This window comes from Lissotriton helveticus (assembly GCF_964261635.1).
Source record: "Lissotriton helveticus chromosome 1_1 unlocalized genomic scaffold, aLisHel1.1 SUPER_1_unloc_14, whole genome shotgun sequence".
NCBI lineage: Eukaryota > Metazoa > Chordata > Amphibia > Caudata > Salamandridae > Lissotriton > Lissotriton helveticus.
In genome coordinates this window covers 1,642,501-1,664,726 of record NW_027611653.1, presented here as the reverse complement: position 1 = coordinate 1,664,726, position 22,226 = coordinate 1,642,501, and the positions used below count along the sequence as shown (strand labels likewise).

Genomic DNA, 22,226 nt, shown 5'->3' with positions numbered 1-22,226 from the left:
CCCTGTCCCCTTTGCTAATACCTGATCCGAGAGCAATTGGAGTATCTGGCATGCAAGACTTAGTGGTCACAGATTTTGAATTTTGTACCTTTATTCACTTTTTATTCAGAATTGCACCCTCACCCAAGATGGCCGTCACTGATAGCAGCAGTAACACACAGGCGCATCGCTCTGTGAAATTGCCTGCGAGGTTAGGGGCCGCATAGTAATCACAGATGTATATATATGCGGACATTAGTTGTGAAAAATTGTTTAGAAAGAACTTTTTTCCAAATTCTGGCACACAAAACACATCCTGATTGTTGATGGCCGCCACGCTTGACGACGTGAACACGCAAGCGTCACGCTCGAGCTAGTAGGCGTGGTCAGCATGGGCGTTTAACCAGAGCGGCGGTGAGAGCAGATTGTCGGAGCTTAACACGCGCCGTAGGTACTCGGCACCGGTGTGTTGGTTGTTTGTCCGAGAGAAGTGTGGAGCCTGCATTTAGTGCAATCGAATGATGTGGTAGGGTTGGAACCAATGGAGCCCAGAAGAGACCCTCGGGGCCCAGGGCGCCGCAGGCTGTCATACCCGAACTCGGGAACATATACCATGCAGCACGGGAATATTTAAAGTGAGACAGGGGTACACAAAGGCATTGCAGGAGTTTTTAAAGTGGGATGTGTACTACACAATCTATGAATATTGACTGGGATGTGACATGCTCTATCTCATGCTTTTTTACATTTTGTAGGGTGCTCGACATTGAGGGGCCACTCGGCGGACACGTGATCTTTTTACATGGGGTCCATAAATGAGTGATGGTTGTAGGTACTGTTGAGACGATTGAATATTAAATGATATTCCTTGAACCTTCTTGGTTCTCAGAATGACTGTGGTTCGATTTGTAACCTTTGGGTGATCTAATGTTGGTTCGTTTTTAATGTTGTCACAGGTCCTGGGAACTATCAAGAGTGAAGAATAAGAATAAGAATAAGAATAAGAGAATAGAACCCCCAAAGCCCTGACGAAGTTGCGTAAATTCTTGGCAACAAAACATGTTGGCAAAAATGATGGTGTATTGGTAACCATTTTTAAGTGGGAATGCTTTCAGCCAGGAATAAAATTGGATGGCCAGTTAGCATCATCCTGTTTTAATAAGTGAGAATTCTAAAAAATTTATTTTTTTTGGTTTTCACTGGGGTTCTTTGAGCACGTATGTGGTCTGTGTAGTGGGCAAATTTAACTGTGTCCACTATTTCTTCACTATATGAGTTTTGTTGTAAAGGGAGCACATTAGTTCTTTTTTATATATCCTTTCCCACACACAACAAAGAGAGAGTGGCCAATGACGAGAAGTGGGTAGACTGGCAATCATTAGTCAGTAACCCCCTCGGGTGTTACAGTGAGGTACTCTCTCTTTACACACTACATTTCTTCACGAGTTAGTATAGACCTGTGATGACGGCTTTTAAGTATTGAAAGGGCACCATGACTAAAAATAGTAGTGTAAACTAACACACTAGGAGGATAAGGAGATAATATTATTATCAGATCCTTTGTGTTAGTCAAGATAGGTGCAATTCAGGTGGGGCCCTTTATTGTTGGAACCCGCACATACAAAACCATATCGTCAGCGTACATAGACACTGCTAATGGTCTCAGGTGAAAGCGCAACGCTGCCTTGGCATGCCGCTGCCGCAATATACGGGCCACTGGCTCTAGTACGATAGGAAAAAGTATTGGCGACAGCGGACATCCCTGCCGCGTCCCTCGCCCAATTGGGGATGATTCAGACGTCCTACCATTCACCCTCACTCTTGCCACAGGTTGTTCATATAGTAGCTTAATCCAATTGGAATAAATATAGGGGACACCCATACGATGTAGTACCGCTATCATATACCGCCAGGAGATAGAATCAAAACCTTTAGCGGCGTCCAAGAGGACCGTAGCAGCCGGCATGGTGGGCTCTAGAAGATGCAGGACAGCAAAGAGCGTTCGCAAGTTGTGGGCCGTGGAGTGCGATGGAACAAAACCCAACTGATCCGGCAAGACCATGAGGAGCAGCAACAACGGCAACCTCGTGGCCAGGACCTTTGTTAGTATTTTGATATCCATACTCATTAAAGATATGACTCACATTTGTCAGACTCCTTGCCGGGCTTCAATAAAGTGACAATCAAAGCCTCCCGAAGGGTGCCCGGCAACAGTTGTTGCTCATAAGCATTTTCAAACGTGGCATGCAGGTGTGGCACCAGCAACTCCGCATACTCTTTATAAAACTCCGCAGGGAGTCCATCCGTGCCCGCAGCTTTCCCATTTGACAAAGCTTTAATCGCATCTTGGATTTCTCCAATCGTGATGGGATGCATTAAAAATTCCTGCTGCCCCTTGGAAAGCCACACCAAAGCTATCTCTTCGAGATAGTGAGCAATCTCCTCTTCCCCCGCGGTTTGTCTAGCTTGATTATAATATTGCACGAAGGTAGTAAGCATACCCTCAGTATCACAGAGTCTATGGCCCCCATCCACAATGGAGTGTATCATTCTGTGTTTTGCCCCAGGCCCCTTGATCTTCTCCGCTAATGCTCTGCCAGGACGTAATATATATATATAAGAGAGAATAAGCATTTGAATGAGAACTGGAGAGTGATCTGATAGTGTTCTGGGCAGGTGATGGGCTTTAGTGATCAGTGAGTTAACCTCGACTGCAACTAACCAATAGTCCAACCTAGACCATGAGTGTTGTGCATAGGAATGGCACGTACCCTCCCTCTGCCCAGGATGCCTCAGCCTCCAAACATCAATGAGAGACAGCGCTTGCATACCATCCTTAACCGCCTGCGAAGCTTTCTTAATTATCGGATCCACCCTGGATTGGTGATCCATTTTAAGATCTAGGACCACATTGAGATCCCGTCCATAAGACAATCAGAGCTAGGGGCAAATGATAGATCTTATTCCAGACCTCATAAAAACCAGGGTCATCAATATTAGGACCGTACAGATTAATCAGAGTCAGTGACATGCCACACATTTTCCCTTGGACAATGAGATACCTGCCATCATCATCATCTATATTCACATGAGTCGCCTGGAAGGGGCTGCCTTTCTTAATCAATAGCATGACGCCTCTTGCATAGGAGGAATAACTGGAGGCCCACTTAAACTCAGCCCACTTCGTGGCTACCTTCTTGGCCGTCTGTTTAGTCAGATGGATCTCTTGCAGAAACGCCACTTGTACATTATGCCTATCCAAGTAGGCAAGCACCTGTCTCGTTTCTTTGGACTATTGAGGCCCCTGACGTTCCACGTTATCCATGTAAGTTTTCCCAACTCAGCTACCATTCACATTAAGTTCAATTATCATATCCCACTGTAATGTTGCATGCTGTCTTTATAAATCATTCTGCCTGGCATATTGCATTCTGTACAGCATAACAATACATATAAACAAGCCCTCTTTCAGTCCCCCCCACCCGCACAGGCATCCCAATCATGCCCGCAGCCCCATCAGAAGAAACATAACAAAACATAACCCTTGCCCCCGCCCACCAAAAGCAGAGAACCTGGTCACACCCCAGGAACAAAAGCTAAACTGCTAGGGGAGTTCCCTTTTGAGGAAAGCTAGTAGACCAAATGCCCCCACTATTGTAAGCAGGGGGGTCAGAGCCATAATCATAGCCCCCTTCAATCGAACTAGCTGTAGTATATTGTAGTAAAAACTGTAACAAATTGAAAAGACCCCACAGTAATCAATGACAGTCTGGAGTCCACAACGTTAAGGCTATCCACCGTCAATTCCCACCCTCCATAGCATGTATAGCATCTGTCATTCCTTTGCTGACTGTATCCGTGAAGGATCAGCAAGTACGCTAGACATCAAGGAGCAACGGAAAATAACCATAATACAGCACGTGTACAACTAGTAAAATAAAGAGAAAACAGCAAAGAAAACGGAATCAGGCTCATTACTGACATACAATCCGAACATTATAGGTGCATGTATCAGCCAGCTTGATGTGGCAAGATGTGAGCCCATACCTTACCATATACATATAACAGCAAACAACAGAGAATGTTCAGATATCGAAGCTGTTGGCTCTAATCATGTTCCAGCATGTAACACAGCAGAACAACTGAGGTGATCTGCAGCACCTTCACAGCCTCATCAGGACCCTGCATCTGCTTCTCCACCCTCCGTCATCGTCGAGGCTTTCGTTCATTTTGTTTGATGAAATGCAGTGCGTCCTTATGAGTCGTGAAGATCCTCGGCTTGCTGCCGTGTTGGATCTTAAGCCGGGCCGGGTAGAGCATTGCATACTGGATTGCAAGCATTTGCAACTTCTTCTTGACCTGTTGAAATTCCCGCCGGGCTTGCTGAACAGCTGTTGTGAAATCCAGATAGAGCTGTATCTCTGTTCCCTGATACCTTGTAGTGCCCATTTCCCATGCCATCCGAAGCGCAACATTGCGATCCCTATTATTAAGGAGTCTTGCTATAATCGGATGTGGAGGCGCCCCTGGGACCGGGCGCGGCACAAGGGACTTATCGCCTGCTCTACCATCAACATGCCGGAGAAGTTTTCGGCACCAAACATTGTCATCAACAAATCCTCCACAAACAGCTCCATTTTCGCGATAGACAGAGCAGAGCAAACGATCGCCCACAGGTAAGACTTTTTCCTCCAACCTAATGGAGTACAGGATGGACTCGTAGAAGGCAGGATATATAGGATGTTGGGCCCTGACCAGCACAGCTGCACTAATATGTGGCCATCTTGCTCCGGGCTCTCTAGCGCCCCCCCAACTGGTCGATAGTTGATCTTATTTTCTGACTTTCTCACATCTTATGACACAACATCCTCTGTCCTACTATGCTCATCCAGCGTACTTATTAAAAGGTATCCGACAAAGTGCCCTCTTGTGGTGACCGCCAGGTGTTGTAGCGCCGGCCTGGTGAGGTGTATAGCTCAATGATTAAGCATGTTCACCTTCAGGTGAGTGAACGCATGCTTCCTAGGGTGACTGCGTTCAGTTACAGTTAATCCCTCTGGGACTGAACCTCCGGAACTGTATACTGTGATTTGATTGTGTTTTATTTTAACAAATGTACATAGCAGATATTGGCGCTTGCTTGTTTCACAAAAATTATCGGATACTTGCCTCAGAGCGCACTTTTTACCGACGAGTATCGGGTTATCATGTTGCTTCTACAAGCTCCTTACCTGTGTGAGTTATCGGGATAGATGCAGGGAGCAGACCCAAATCAGCCACACGTGGAGATCAATGACAAATACTGAAGAATTAACAGAGCTTCCAAGCTGGTGACCATTACTTAATTGACCTTGAAAATAAAAGACACATTTTTAGTATTATGGTGACTCATGACCATAAAAAACAAAGGTTATAAATTCAATATTGTGTCAAATACTTAAAAAATGGAACTGGATGCGCTGAATCGGATGTTGTCCCAGGTCATGCATGACACCTTCCACCACTATTGCGTATGGGACTTGTAGTTTTGTTTTTCTCATTAAAAGGATGGGCTCTAAAGTCCCAGTGTTCTAAGCGATGTTATTTAAAATCAGAGGCCTGAGTGAGGGTGAAGCATGACATGGCTCTGCTTAGCAGTGAGATGACTGACAGTTCCCAAGCCCTTCCATTCTTTGACCTACAGAGGCTCGTTGGCCATTCATATTTTTTTGCAACGACAAATAAACTTTTATTGCAGCTTCTGTCAACTGAAGAGATAAAACCCCTGGGCGTGTTTAATTAACTACTAACAAACATGAACAATCAAGAACATGAGTTTCTGGAAAACTATCAAGCACCCAATCAGAATCAGCCGCCCTTCACACCCAGGAATTCTTGAGGCTTTGAAGAGGGTGAATTGCACGTGGTATAAGAGGAACACTACATCGACTCAAAGCTCACTTCTCAGGGATGTACTGAAATGCCAGCTTCATGGCACACTTAGCCATCTCTTCACCTCCTCCTCCTCAAACTGTTGACCAGCTATCAGGGCAAATGAGCCTGCAGCAAAGCCTCGCTGGCTTGATTCCACACCGGACCAGGCTAGGTGGCCAACTCCATGCTCCTCCAAGTCAGCAAGCACTCTGGTCGAGCCAGTCCTAAACCCACATGAATGTTCCCCATCACAACTATTTTAATGGTACTAAGTTATGTTTCTGCCAAATGACTGAGTCAAAAATTCAAAGGTTTTACTAGGAAGTGCTGAAAGAGAAATCATGAAGTTTTTCAATATTTCGGAGTCTGCCACAGTACACAGGAGCATTATTTCTCTACAGCAACAAATCATGTATGTGCCCTGTAGAAAGCATGTTTGAATGAAACATGGAATGCATTGCAGCCAAAAATCCATGCAACAACATAGAGTGCAAGATAACTTGTGTTATTATTGCAGCAGAATGAAATGCCATTCCTAATGTGTACGTCATTTTAAAGACAAACCCAGAAAAATGTACGGTCAGTGTTGTTCTTCTGCCTGTTAAAAGACAACCTCCATTAATGTGTCAGGAAATAAAACACTATGAGAAATCCTACTCTATGGCAGGGTGCTGCCTGCCACTGTATTGCAGGTTTCTTCCAACATAATCGGATTTATACATACATACTGCAGGGTGCTGCCAGCTATCGGGTCTGCACCCAGCAGTCTGGAGCCACTCAGGAAGGAGGTAAGCTCTTCATTTCATCTTAAGTCCTTAGGTTACATTCACAGCCTGATGGGTCCGGAGAACTTTATCCGCGCTCTAACTGCGCTGAGCAGATAGACGTAGCCCATCATAGACTGTGTTTTGTGCTGGGTGATGCCTGGCATCTTATTATCGTTGGCGGGAGGATGAAGCTCTGATAAGAGCTATTACAAGAAGAGCAGAGAAACAGGGCCACAGATCGCCACAGAGCGACAACTGTCCAGAAGCTGAAGAAAGAACTCTGAAACAGCAAAACTCCTCCATTCTGGAGATTCTCCAGGATAAGCAAATGATGGTAATGAAATGCAAACTGCAGCATTAAGGTCACACACTACATCTTTCCCTTTAAACCGAAGATAACAACCTACAATGAAAAACGAACCAAAAAGCAACAAAACTAGAAAATGCATTTCCAAATGCTGCAAAAGAGAAACTGTTAATACAAATGAACAATATTAAACTTTGTTGGTACCTTAGTAATGTGCTTACTTCCGGGCTTCTCTCCATCTGCAGCAATAACGCTCTGAAAGGAGAAATTACTGCTGTGAGTCTCAGAGTCTTCAGTATTACTGGTCTCAGTCACAAAGACTGTGGTGTCAGAAGATAACTTTCACTTATTTGGCTTTATAGATCCACCAGTCACGCCATCGCTATTAGCAGACACGCTACTGTCGGCAGCATCATAACTTCAGGCAGATCAGCAAAGCGGAAATCACCATTCACATTGGGTGAAAAGACTCGTCTCTGCTACATACATCCACTCTGTTCTCAAATTTGATTGAGACTGTCAAAATACAAAGAGCTGCAATATAATCGCCACACTTTCCTGACTACCTTGTTTTAAAAAGTTGTGACATTCATGCGTGATTCTTGGTTCATCTCCAAGCTGAATTTTTTTAGAGGTTCAATTGCCACACAATACTATTCCCATATTCCAGTTTGTCCACAGGGTGCTTCAACCCTGATAGGTTGTCTCCTGCCTGTTTTGCAGATAATTTCAGTAAGAAACTGAATTATTATTTACGGTAGATGAGGAACAATCACAACAGTTGTCAGAATGAACTTTCAAAGCCATTCAATTAACCTAGGATCAACCCCCTGGTACCTAAGCACCGAACAGGCAGGCTTAACTTCCGGTAATATGTAAAATATTTATGCAGAAACAAAAAAAGTAAAAGTCAAAATGCAAAACAATAACAAACCCAAACCAAAATAGAAAAATAAAGTAAAATATATTGAACAAAATGACACTAAAAGACAAAATCCAATAAGGGGAATGAGATATGAACTGTAACGCTGTAAGAATCACAAGGTGCCAATGGATGAGGGGCCCGGGCATGGATTAGTCAGAGGAAACCGGAGGCCACGTCTTGCAAACACATAGTTCAGGAATTAGCCGCAGTGGTCCAAGAAGACATCTAGTGCTCCAGGCTCAGATAGGGCTGCTGGCCTACAGGGGGATTCACAGCAGGTTTGTGCGCAAAGTGCTTAGAGTATTGAGGACAAGCAGCAGACACCCAGCAGGGCAATAGCAGACGGTCAAAGGCAGCAAGGCCCGGACGAGACTGAAAGGGAGTGGCACCTAGGGCCCTCACCATCATGCAACAGCGTAGTGGAGCTCAGCGGGAGGACAACCCGGTGACAGCCACCCACTGGGGCAGGGGCCCCCACGACAATGCAGGCCGGTCTGGTGATGTGGTAATGTAATCAGTGAGAAGCAATAAGGATCAGAATCTAAAAGAGATGCTGACCAAGCTCCTGATGACCGGCAGTGGAGAAGGGAGGCTCTCCCCTAGACACAAATCAGCCAAGATGCGGACACCTCTGAAGTCCCAATTACCCACGCCTTTTTAGAGTAACTATTCGGTGCATTACGAGGCGACTTGCAGACGCTGATAAGGGAAATAGCGGGGGAGATGAAGAAGATAACCAATTGAGGCCACACGTCCCCCAACAGCATCAACGTCCCCCTTATGATAAGGCGGGACGTCGATGTCGTTGGGGAACGTGTGGCCTCCATTGAGGATCAGGAGCAAGCCTGGGAAGAGGAGGTAGAGCATCTACAGCAAGAGATACTCCGGCTCAAGGTTCAACAGATCGATCTCCAGGCACACACAGAAGACCTGGAGAATCGGTCTTGGCGAAACAACATCCGCGTTAAGAGAGTTCAACCTAAAGAAGAAGGGCAGGACATCACACACTACCTGCAGGGTCTCTTGAGGAGCATACTGGGCACCCCACCGGATATTTTGGCTTACATGCCAGACTTTCAACTAAAAGAGTATATACTACATGCTGCCAGGGACAAGCAACCACTAAGATATCAGGACCTCTCCATAGCTTTGTACAAGGACCTGACTCTAATATGCAAACAACAACCGTAGATTGGGGGTCCAAGGGAACAAGTTTAAAGACCCGCAAGGTGAAGATTCCCCAATTTAAACTATCATACATACATAAATCACCTCGAGTCTGTTCAAAAACATTGGCAAACTATGGTTTGTGTTCTCTCAAAAAAGGTAAGTCAATCAATAAGGGGAATCATCCCTTAAGGAGTAGAACCCTCACGCACCCGAAGGTGACATGCTTCATCATATGGGTCCTCCTTACCAGCGAAGAATTCCTAGTCGACACTGGGAGCTACGACTTCCTGTTGTTTTAATGAAAGAGCTCATAGATGTTTTTATTCATTTTCGGGGGAAAGGATGGATACTAATTCCCATATGAGAGATTGCTTGGTGTTGAGAGGTTGCAGCGCCGTGTGAAAAAGGTGAAAAAGGAGTGAAATTTAAAACTGTCTATGATAGATGCACTAACATCCGTTTTATACTTGTGCCTGACTCTAATACCCCTTCAAAAGTGTATGGAGTTCCGAGTGGCAACCACGCTTCTTCGAAATCAAGGAATATACCGTATTTTTTGGGTCACCCTTTCCGGCTGATTTTCATATGTCAGGGCAAACTCCTCCAGCTCAGATCCGAGCAGGACACTTGCCAGGTGCTGGGAATCGAGAATCCATTCCAGGAGGAGACAGGGGCCTCCCTGACTTCTTTTAGGAAGAGCCTGAAAACATGGCTATTTCCCAAAGGTGGTCTTTAGATTGTCTTATTGACAAATGATTCTGCTTTGTGGTGTCTATCCGACAATCCAAGCGCCAGGATACCCGGAGGGTGGCAGTTGCGCTATATAGTGCTTAATTCAATTCAATTCAATTCAAGTGTCCACACACATTCCCAACTATTTCGACTTCCAAGGACGTGCACGTACAAATGGCGGGCCCTGGACAATTTGTGGTTAATGGGTTTCTAGTTGGGGTTAGGGAGGGGGGTGGAGAACTGATATGCAGGTTAAAGGCGTTGAAGAGAGGATCACAGGGCAATGGAGGCCGGGCAGACATTGGGAGCTCAGGGGGAAGAGGGATCACAGGGACCCAAATACAGGCCAAAGCTGGTGCACTCACTATGACACGCTATTTCCCAGCCCACGCTGAAAATTCTCACTCTCAATGCGAGAGGTCTCAACAATCCCAATGAAAGGAGGTCCATCCTTTCCTAAAGGGATAACATGGAGGCAGATGTGTGCTTCCTCCAGGAGACACAGCTCCCCTCCATAGATTGGCATAGAATGAGGTCACAACTCTTTCTCCAGCAGTTCTTTTCATCTACCCTGGATAAGAAGGCGGGTGGCTATTTTAGTAACCAAATATTTTAAGGGGACAGTGGGGGAAAAGGTGGCCAAAATCAAAGAGGTTGATGGGAGTAGGGCCATCGATAGCGTAGGTGTTGGTATGAGTATTTTAGATGCCGAAATTGTGTGGCAAACCGCCAGAGTTACTGCTCCCGCAATCACCCATCACCCGATATACGATCAATTCAGGGGCTGCCTCAATTTCCTATAGATAGAAACGGATCCTCCCCCCAACCCCCACCCACCTATACCAATAACCATTTCAAATACCAACCCCATCAGGGATGGTGCTAATAGGTTAAACAGGCCCAGGGGCTCGAATCAGAACAGGTTGTCTAGTACCTCGTGCATTAATGTTCCTGCCGCCCCAAGTATGAATGGCTAATCAGGATGTCCTGAGTATGACGCCCGCTGCTTGCCCTTATGTGTTGGTACTGGCAGGAGTACCTACTTTAAAGAGTGATCAGCATGAGTCACGGGACCAGCTACGCAATAAATGTGCGGACTGGATATCAAGGCATAGAAGCGTCCATGTATCCGAAATAAAGGTTATTATTATGGCACGCTGGGTTGGGTGAGTCAGTGCATCTACAAAAAATATCGAAGGGGACAGTATTCTAATTAACTTTCGCAGACCTTCTTTGGTGAGACACCTACTAAGGGCTTTCTAATTCATTACACCTAATAGCACTAACACATGCGCACTACCCCTTGTTTATTTCTACAAACCAAGTCATGCTCCTTTCACCAACAATTCCTCTTGAATTACTACCTCTAATAGGTTCCAGGCCTTGTCTGGATTAGAGACCCAAGACTAACTATCGACTTTTGGGGAAAATACTGATCCTGCTATTAGGTTACCTCATGCCCTGCCAGTAACTGAGTGTACTATTCCCACAACCCACTTATCCCCCTATGCAAACGAAGGCCTCAGCAAGTTCAGACCTCCGTATCTTAAGCTGGAATGTTGCAAGGTTGTACTCTAAACTTCACCAGCCAGATTGGGTACAACTTATTAAAGACCAAGATATCCTTTTATTTCAGGAAACATGGGCCACACAAGAATTGCATAGTGAGGCGTTTGAAAGCCATAATATCCTAGCAACAACCCCTAAGCAGGGTCGACCATTTGGGGGTTTATCAATCTGGGTCAATATTAAGACAGGTGGATGCATAAAAGCTGTACATACAGATAACATTAATTTTCTAGGCATATTATTTAATAGGGGAATTTTCTTGTGGATAATTAATTTTTATAACAATGATTTTCATTCTGTTCCAAATATGCATTTTATAAATTTGTTTAATTTTATTGCATCTATTGGAAACTCCAAAGACTCTTTCAAGTCAGTAGGAATCTGTCTGGGAGCGATTTTAATCCTAAGCTATCTTTGTCATGGTCAAGCGAATATTCACACAGCAGCAGACAAACATGCATTAGGGGTAGAGAGCTAATGGACCATTTGAACACCCTTAACTTAATTAATGTTATGGAAATTGATGCAACTACAAAAGATAATGGCCCCCCTGAACCGACATTCAGAGGGAGAGTCTGTTCAGCTGAAATTAATAATGTTTTTTATCCCCCCCGCTTTAGAAGCAAGCTTGCTTAAAGCCGAAATTATGGCCACAATCTTTGGGGACCAAAACCCAATACAAGTAACGTTACAGATGTCTTCAGTTCCAACGCCTCAGACAGAATGTGGTGCTGGAGATCTATCACCGTCCATAGATAACCGCAGACTGATATGGCGAGGCATTAATAACGCAGACCGATTCAGTTCTATGGTTAGGGGAAACATGAATCTTATTAACATCTGTTTAGAGGCCCTGTTCCACACCCAGTGGCTATCAGCGCCTTTAACGAACTCAGTGGAGCCATTAAAACCTTGCTGTCTAAACCCATTTGTACAGTACTGCGCGAACCTAGATGGTTCAATCAGGAGTGCTCAATTGTCAACAGGAAGCTCCGCATCTCAAAGCCCTAGGTGTAATGATTTGGTCAAGTCCTTAAGGTTGACATATAAGCAGGCTATTGCTAATAGGAAGGAACAGTTATTAGGTGAGCACTGGTACGCGCTCATTAATTCTGCCAGCTTAAATAATGGGAATATATTTTGGACTACCATTAAAGCGTTAAGATCAATGGGACAACCGTTAACTGCCATCAGCTGCAACATAATGAGCGCTACCTGGGAAAGTCACTTTTCCACTATTTACCAAGTGCCTGCTTTTTAACCCGACCCTTTTATTAACAGGGTGCCACCTTGAGTCTCATTATCAATAAACGAGGTTCGAGGAGGCTATACGTCAGAGTGCGGGCAATAAAACTCCAGGCCTTGATGGGTTGCCCATCGATCTTATTAAATATAAACCAGATTTTTGGGCCCCACTGTTGTTAAATATTTTTAATATTCTAACCAATGCCCCACTGCCTAAGACATGGTCTACTAGCATGATCGTTCCCATTTTTAAAAAGGGCGATTGCACACAACCTTGTTGCTGTAGACCGATCTCCCTCATTGATAACACCCTTAAAATTTTAGGCAGAGTTTTATACACAAACATTTGAACCTGGACAGAGGACAATCAGATTTTAGAACAATGCCAACTAGGTTTCAGGGGTAAAGTTGGCACAAACGAGCAAAGTCCTAATCATAATTTGATCATAGGGAAGTACACTATTGCACAGCACTCGCCACTTTCGATTTTGTCAATAGGTCCCGTCTATGGTCCATCCTTTTAGAATATGGACTGGATGAGGCCCTTGTTCATTTTTTGGCCTATCTCCATACGAACCTGAAAGCGTGGGTCAGGATTGTTGGTGGGGGAGAAGTTTCCAATTACATCATTGTAGACAGAGTGGTCACACAGGGGTGTGTTCTGGCCCCTTTTCTATTTATCATATATATAAACAATTTACATAAATCACTGATCACACTAACTAATGATATTCCCAGAATTCAAGGCAAACCTCTCCCATTGCTTTTATACACAGATGATGCGGTTTTAATTGGTCGCACACCAAATGCACTGCGCACTTTAGTTCGAGGTTTCACATATTTTATGTCCGGCTTAGATTTATGCACACATTTTAAGAAATATTTTATAATGCCTTGTGGGTCAAGGAAATGTCCTTTATTTTTTATCTCTGTGGGTGACCAAAAATTAACTTGCACTGCTACTTTACCTTATCTGGGAATGGTCTTCGCTGCGAACGGCACCTGGTGTGAACACTTGGCATATTGTAAAAGTAAGTTCTCGAGGGATTTTAACTCAATCCTCAGTCTCCTCCGCACTAAAAGATCGAGAACAATTCCAGCCTTTTTAAAGATTTTTAAGATCCAGAGTGTACCAATAGCTACCTGTGGGGCAGAGGTATGAAGTGTTGCCAAATGCTCTTGCGTCCATCAGAGGAAAATAGATTTTGTAGAAAACTCTTGGCGCTCCAATCTCCACCCCTCTGTACATATGTCATATGTCAAGGCGAACTGAAATTAGGATACATTGAAGACATCATAAAGGCCCGCCCCACATTATTTTGGCTATCCATAATAAGGAATCTCGAGGCTTCTCTCACAAGGGACATAATAGAGGATAGTCTTCAGTGTGAGGAAGGGATGGATATTCCATGGCTTCCTGGGGTAGTCAAGAGTCTGGAAAGCGTTAACCTTGGTAGACTGTTTGCCAATTCGAACACAGCTGTAACAATGGACAAAAAAGTTTTAAAGACAGCATTGTACGCACTTCATAGCGCGGAAAGACTAGAAAGGGAATAGAATAAACAAACTGTCGCAAAATGTAGATCCATTGCGTACCCCGAGCATTGCCTTCCAAGTTATATTGTACTACCCATGTCCCAATGGGAGAGAGGCCTCCTATTCCGTCTAAGAGCTGGGACAGTAAGATATTTGCTTTGTTTTCCCTATAGCTATAAAGCAAAACGTGACTCCCTGCCATGTCCATGTGATGGTCACAGCGGTCAAACACTTTTACACTTTCTATTCTTTAGTAGATACTATATGAACCTAGTAAACTCCTGAGGCACAGCCGGGAGATCTTAGCTGTTTGGGCACCGATTTTAAAATAAAATGTGTAATATCGTGTTTTTAAACCTGTTGTCACCTGGAGCACCGCTCGCTTGGGCACTCACTTTGCCTTGGCCCCCCCGTGCAGCCGAGGTCAGCGCTGACGCGGGAGAGGAAAAATCGATGCAGGACACGCCCTTGCACCAGAGGCACTCCCCTTATTTCCCCTATAAAATAATGTGTTTGCACCGGACGCGCAGCGGACGGGCGCAGCGGGCGCGCCCTCTGCGCGCCGAAGGCGCGCCTAAGGCAAGCCCGTCTGGGCCCGTCCGGGCCCAGACGGCCCTAGGCCCAGTTACTATGCCCGATTTTCCAAAGCGCCGTCTATCTTATACCCAAGACAGGCTCCTGGCACTGAACTCGAGCAAATACTCCAATTGTAAATACATCTTCACAGGAGATAACCTCTTTACTGGCTGCAACCCGCCCCGCGCTGAGGCAAAACTCCATCACCTTCAACTTGGTCTTCTCAACTGTGGGTCCCTCGTTAAACACGCTCACGAGCTAAACCTCCTTATTCGAAACTTTGCCATGGACATTCTGTTCCTTACAGAAACGTGGCTCACGCCCAATAACGATTCTGATATCGTTAATGCCGTACCTCCTGGTTACCAAATCTGCTCCCTGAACAGACCTCTTGGCAGAGGAGGTGGACTGGCCATACTATACAAGGATCACCTTACTTGCAGAATCGATAATGGCAACATCAAAGATTGCGAAAGCTGCCATTTCACTCTGCAGATCTCGCCTGCAACCTCTCTCTCTGGGTTGCTAGTATATCGGCCCCCAGGCCCACTTGTCGAGTTCCCTAGCAAGCTCATCGACTACGTTACCCTTAGAGCAACCACAGCTTCTAATTTCCTTCTCCTAGGGGATCTCAATCTCCATTTTCTGGACCCCACCGACAGCACCGCAGCCGAATTGCTGACGGACCTCTCTTCGGTTGGTCTGTGCCTAATGTACCCACAAGCCACCCATGATAAAGGCCAGCTTCTGGACCGTATCTTCACTAATATCCAAGATTTCAAAACCCGTATGCCTCTTCCTCTCCCATGGACAGACCACTTTTTGATCCCCATCGACTGGCATCTCGAGACTATACCACTCCAACCGCCTAAAGCCCGAGCCCTCATCAGACGCTGGCACAAACTTGTACCGGAAGAATGGGCATCTAAACTCAGGGAATCTACCCCTCTCCCCTCTTTGGACCCCAAAACCACGGATATTGAATTTAATGACTGGCTCACCCAGTCATTGGACAGCCTCTTACCTCGATCTAGCACCCTTAAACAAGCTAAGAGAGTTAATCCCTCCCCATGGTACACCCCTGAACTGAATGTTCTACGGAAGGAATGTAAGAAGACGGAACGCGCATGGAGGAAGGACAAGTCTGCAGACAAAAAAGACGTGTTCCGGACATCCATAAGAATATATAAACTCGCGCTCCGCAACACCAAAAGCTCATTCTATGAGGAAAGAATAAAAAACTCCTCCTGCTCCGCTAGGGAAACCTTCACTGTTCTGAAAGAACTTCTTCATGTCCCTGACCCCCCAGTGAAATCCCTTGACTTTAACGCTGCGGAAGATAAATGCAACAAATTGGCAAAAATTTTTGATGAGAAAATTCGAAAAATCCTCGCCTCTCTACCCCCTACCGAAGCTGATTTCACGGATGGTGACAGGGGCAATCCCCCCCCCCTTCATTAGTCCGTCCCCGGACTCCCCTGCTCCTCATCTTGACTCCTTCGGGCCGGTAACCACAGAAGAGGTAGCTGCGGTGTTTGCCACAATTAAGAGTGGCTCCCCCAGTGACCCGGTTCCCATGCGTTTCCTCAAGAAAGTTGCCCATACCATTGTCCCTCCGCTTACTGCCCTTATTAATGCCTCTCTACTCCAAGGAGAAGTCCCTTCCAGCAGGAAAGCGGCTGTTGTCAAAGGGCTCCTCAAGAAATCCTCTCTGGACCCTGAGGACCTAGCCAACTACAGGCCAATTTCCCTCCTCCCAGGGAATAGTAAAATCACGGAGAAATTAGTGAATAAAAAGCTGTCGCTATTTTTAGAATCCAACAACTTGCTCAGGAGCTCTCAGATGGGTTTCCGCCCAGGTCAGGGCACGGACACCGCCCTCCTGGCGGCAGTGGAGAAGGCCAGATACATCTTAGACACAGGAGGATCAGTGGCAGTGATCCTCCTGGACCTCAGTGCGGCCTTCGACACTGTCAACCACCAGGTTTTAATTCAGCGCCTGGGAGATATCGGAGTGAAGGGCATGGCCCTGAAATGGCTCGCGTCATTTCTCAATCACCGTTCCTTTCAAGTCTGGGAGAATGACAGCCGCTCCTCTGCAATCCCCCTCTGGTGTGGAGTGCCGCAGGGCTCGTCATTAAGCCCTACGTTATTCAACGTTTACATGTCCCCGCTGGAGGAGGTGGTCACCCCGTTTGGAGTGACGATCATCAGTTACGCTGATGACACCCAGCTAGTGGTAACCCTCTCCCACCCCAATCAAGAACCGTCCAACCTCCACAGCTGCCTTACTAAAATACATGGATGGATGAACAACTCAGCACTAAAACTTAACGGGTCCAAGACCGAAATTCTGCTTCTTGGACAAAAAGGGCCCTCCCTGCCTCCTAACATCTGGCCCGCCTGTCTAGGTGAACCCCTGGTCCCCAAAACTGAGGTCAAGAGCCTGGGAATATGGCTTGAGAAAGATTTGACCTTCAGAACCCAGGCAAAAAAACGGCGAGTATCTGCTTTGGACTTCTTAGGTCATGTAGGAAAGTGCTCCCCTTGCTCCCTCCCAACTCCCGGAAGCTGCTGATCCAAGGCCTTATTCTATCCAGGCTGGACTACAGCAATGCCATCTACCTGGGAGCCCCGAAGCCACTTTTAACACCCTACAGAGAATCCAGAATGCCGCTGCCCGACTTCTCACTGACACCCCTGCCAGAACATCAGCAAAGCCGCCCATGAAGCATCTTCACTGGCTGCCAGTCAGAGAAAGAGTGGTGTTTAAGGCTCTCTGCCTGGCACATAAACTCCTTCATAATAAAGGCCCCCCCATCCTCAAAAACTGTATCACTCCCTACAAAGCTACCAGATCACTCCAGTCAGACCACGAGAACTTCATCGTAGTACACAGAGTGAAAAAAGCCCGTTCTGGTGGACGTCGCTTTTCTGTGAACACGGCGAATCACTGGAATTCTCTCCCCCGGAAATTGAGAACAGAACCAAACCTCCTACACTTCAGATAATCTTTCAAAACTCTTCTTTTTCCCTGATCCGTTAGCATTCCTTGCTTCCGCTTCCTCTTGACTTTCTAGGTTCCAGCGCTGGGATGCTTACGGGTTACTACGCGCTCTACAAAAACCTTAAATAAAATAAAATAAAATATGAAATATGCACTAAGGTTTCTAATTCCGTATTTAAAAAAATTGTCACCTATTAATTTAACAGACGCTCTTGACTGCAAATTTAAATTGGACAATGTTGAATTGATCTTGAGCATTGGCACCTTTTTGAGAGTAGCTACGGGTGCACGGAAATCTATGTGCAATCTATGAAGTCATTTGTATTGTACTATTCACAATATGCACTTTACCTAGGTTTACTGTATTTTGCTACATTATGGATTGGATATTGCTATCTATTTCATTCAAAACATCTTTATTCGATTCGTGGAATCATAAAAGAAAAAACAATGCAATATTTATAGATACATCATTTCCGTCCAATGCCATAATCTTAGAGAAAGTAAATTGCAGATTTTTGGGTATCATTACATTTGTGCAAATACGCATTTCCATGATAAGGTGCAGTTAGTAGAATCAGTGCAAATAACATGGCCATTAGGTTCTCGGTGCAATAGACAAATAAAATAGTAAAGTACAGTGCATATGTATCATAGTTGTATTCCCAAAGGTACTTGTGCCCCTTATATGTTTATCACAGTAACAATTAAAAAAAGAAATAATAAGAACTAATACAAACAAAATACATTATAAAATATGAAATACTATATACAATAAAACGTTGCGGCGATTCAATCCTGCAATACTCAATTAATGTTCTTTTATCCTCTATTGCAGAATCCTAGATAAAATGTCAAACCCTTCTTCATTCTTATATAGTTGATAGCCAATAAAAATCTAGAAACTCCAAATACAGTAAGCTGGGTGTTATCTGTTTTTAAAATGCGTAACATATCATTAAATCTCCTGACACCCATATTCCTGCCCAACGGTACAATCCATTTTTGTCTAGCTCTCAGGTAAGTGGGGCAGAAGAACAAAACATGTGCTATATTTTCCTGCATTCCCAGCTGGCACATTTTACACTCACTATCTTTCCCCCCATTTCGGCAATTTTCCCATTTGGTTGTAAAGGACTTAACACGGAGGGTCCCATACCTGAATTTCAAGTACAATATTTTCGCCAATTGGGGTTCGATTTGGTCTAAAAATGCCTCAAAGCGGGGTGTTGGTTTAACCATCAGAATATTGTTTGTGAGTAAGCCAACTCCACAATTTTGTAAAACTTTGTGCACAGTGAAGTTCCAATAGACCCTTCTGAGTTCCCTTTTTGATTCTGCGGTCAACCTTTCTGGGTGGTGCCAGAACTCACTAAGCCCCAAGGTCAAAAGCCATCTACGTATATTAGCCAGCCATGGGAAAGTAACATGGGTTTCTAGTGCGATAAGTTCACTTAGTGCCTGCCTGTAGATATGGAGTTCATCAGTGGCCCATAACCTAAACCAATATGACATAGGCATCCACACTATGCTTGATGCGTTTTAACCCCAGATCGTACATGTAGGGGATCACCGGTGTATTTTGGGGGAGGGGGACCATCGCTCTTAGAACCCTGTTTTCTCCCACGGTTATGGTGGAGATTTGCTCTCCGCTCCACAGCTCCGAGCCATAGAGAGAAGCGGTTTAGGCCCTGGATTCATATACCTCCAATGCTGGGGTGATGGACTTGGTACCAGTTGCATGGAGCTTTTTCAAGATGGGCACTGAATTTTGCATTAAAATGGTCCCAGATTTTCTGACATGCGGGCACCATGAGAGCTTAGAATCTAGGGTCACCCCTAAGTAAACAAAAGTGTGAACCCATTCTATCACTACGCCATTCAGCAACATCTTTTTCTTAAAACTTTTGTGTGGCCTGATGGACATGTATTTTGTTTTTGATGGGTTTATTTCCAATCCTTTTTGTTTACAGTACACCACCAACTTATTCAGAAGATTTTGCAGTCCCATTGGGGTTTGTGAGAGGAGGATGTTATCATCCGCAAATGTCAGAGCACATACATGAGAGCCACCTAACTTTGGGGAATCGTGGTTTGTGTCCAATAGGAAATCCACCATATCATTAACATAGAGGAGAAACAGGGTAGGCGCCAGGACACAGCCCTGGCGGACCCTCTCCTCACCGGTATCTCCTCTGTCAACTCCCCGCCCATACCCCAGCGCACTTTTGCAAAATTATCTTCATGTAATTTTATGAGTTGCACCAGTACGTTTTTTGGGACCCCTTGATTTAGCAGATTTATCCACAGCAGATCTCTTGGAATTGAATCGAAAGCGGCCTTTAGGTCAATAAAGGCCATATACAAATTGCTGGATCTTAGTTTATTATACTTCCAGGAAATGGTTAGCAGCCTAAACACCTGATCTATGGTGCTGATTCTTTTTCTGAACCCTGCCTGTCATGGGGATAATATGTTGTTGTCAACTAGCCAGTTGTTTAGCCTGTCCAGTATCTGCTTTGAATAGACCTTTTGGGTAATGTCTATCAAGCTGATAGGTCTATAATTAGCGGGATCGTCCCTACTGCCCTTTTGTATATAGGGACAATCTCCGCGCCCTTCCATGATATAGGGATAGGCTGCCCTCTGCTAATTGCATTGCACAGTAAGTTGATATACGGTGCCCATACCTCTGGGTCATGTCTAAAGAGGTCTCCTGGGATGTTATCTGGGCCTGGCGCTTTGGACGGCTTAATGGCGGCTACAGCCTACTTAGTATCTAAGATACTAAAATACAGTGGTTCAAACTCCTTGGACATTGTCAGCTCTTTAATTATGCATATTCTCGCTTGAAGGGGAACCCGGACATGCATATAAATGTGCAAAGTGTCTGAACCATGTTTTAGGATTTAGATGGTAGTCCTGGGCTGGTTTGATCGACTTATTGCCGTTTGCAACAATCCGCAAAAAAAGTGATTGATCTCCTGCCCTTGCTGCGGCTGGCAAGTCTTCCCAACCAGAGTCCTCCCAATGTCTACGTTCTTGTACAGTCTGCGCTTGCTGTGCTTGAGATTGTGTGCCTTTTGCCTGCGTTGTTTTGATTCTATGGCTGCTATTTTTATTTGTTCCATCCTGTAACAGTTCCCTCATGTAACCTCACTGGCTCTATTGGTTCTATTGTACGGTGCTCTGACACCTTCGGGTAAAGTCCGCGCTTTATAAGAATGCATTAAATAAATGACCTCACCTGGGGTTTCATGTGGGTGCTGTGCTCTCTGTTGTGGGTCGGGTTAACGGAGGGCCTGTGGATAAACAACTGCGCATGTGCTGGGGACAGACACTGCTACCCACAGCGCGGGCCAAAGAGGCATTAAATTAGGTGCGCATGCGCTGAGGACAGACACTGCCTCCCGCTGCGGAGCGAAAGTTAAAGAGGGCCTGTGGGTGAACAACTGCGCATGCGCGGAGGACAGACACCGATGTTACTACAATCCAACTCCAGAAGTCGATACAAGAAAGATTTCATTATTTCGTTCACAGCACGGAGCGCAGTAAAGGGCGACAGCTCAGAGCCAGCACAGGTGGGACTCAAAGAAGCACAAGAATTCCAGTGTCCGCGCGGGGACACAATGAATGAGATACAACTGCCTCCCGCCGCAGAGCACGAGGCGCCTCGCGCCACAGCACAGGGTGAGAGGTATGTAAATGCAAAGCTCCTCGGTCCGCTCCTCTGCGGGAAGTGTATTTCCTCTGCGCAGGCGCAGTGAGGCTGAGCGCCCTCCGTCCAGGGCAGTTCACAGTCCGTACCCCGTGCAGGTCCTAACTCGGCGATAGGACGTCGTGTCTTCGCTCCGCACATGCGCAGCCGTGACGCGCGGTCCTGCGCGTGCCCAGCAGTGAAACGCCATGTTTTGTTGTGTTGAGCTCGCGCGTCACTCGGAGGGGAATAACACACCGGACCCCACTCCCCAGCCCCTGCAGCCCCCACTGAACGGGGCTCAAGCAGAGGTGAGGGGGGCCTCTGACCCCAGGGTGACTCTCGAGCACGGGGGCATCTTCAGGACACTGAGAGGCGACAGTCAGGGCAGGGGCTGCAGGGCTCTCCAGACTCTGAACTGCGTCATACATGTGTGACTTAAGAAAAGAGAGTGCATTCAAATCAATAGTTCCACCATCTTTATAAAACAATGTACATATGGAAGCATAGAACAACTGTATGTAGCGTTGTCCTACTTTGCTTTCCCTCGTGTGTGTCTGTGTGTGTCTGTGTGTGTGTGTGTGTGTCTGTTGGTCTCTGTGTGTCTGTGTGTGTGTCTGTGTCTGTGTGTGTCTGTCTGTGTGTCTGTGTGTGTGTGTGTGTCTGTGTCTGTCTGTGTGTCTCTGTGTGTGTGTCTGTGTCTGTGTGTCTGTGTGTGTCTGTGTGTCTGTGTGTCTCTGTGTGTGTCTGTGTGTGTGTCTGTGTGTGTGTCTGTGTGTGTGTGTCTGTGTGTCTGTTGGTCT

At 45.7% G+C, this 22,226-nt stretch overlaps 1 protein-coding gene and 1 long non-coding RNA gene across 3 annotated transcripts in view; one reads left to right on the top strand and one right to left on the bottom strand.

Moving 5' to 3' along the window:
• Positions 1–22,226, bottom strand: part of LOC144805533 (uncharacterized) — a 297,575-nt gene that overhangs the window by 39,093 nt on the left and 236,256 nt on the right. The window contains exons 1-3 of one of the 2 annotated variants that reach the window (XM_078672067.1): positions 20,974–21,017; positions 7,171–7,221; positions 5,211–5,329 (exon numbers count right to left, since the gene is read on the bottom strand). The gene's annotated coding sequence lies outside the window, so the exon portion shown is untranslated. Of the gene's footprint in view, positions 1–5,210; positions 5,330–7,170; positions 7,222–20,973; positions 21,018–22,226 lie in introns of those variants that run through there. The other variant, XM_078672068.1, reaches the window with a different exon arrangement.
• Positions 21,617–22,226, top strand: part of LOC144805556 (uncharacterized) — a 54,426-nt gene continuing 53,816 nt past the window's right edge. Inside the window, exon 1 of the long non-coding RNA XR_013605542.1 lies at positions 21,617–21,734. This is a non-coding gene — a long non-coding RNA (uncharacterized LOC144805556). The remainder of the gene's footprint in view (positions 21,735–22,226) is intronic.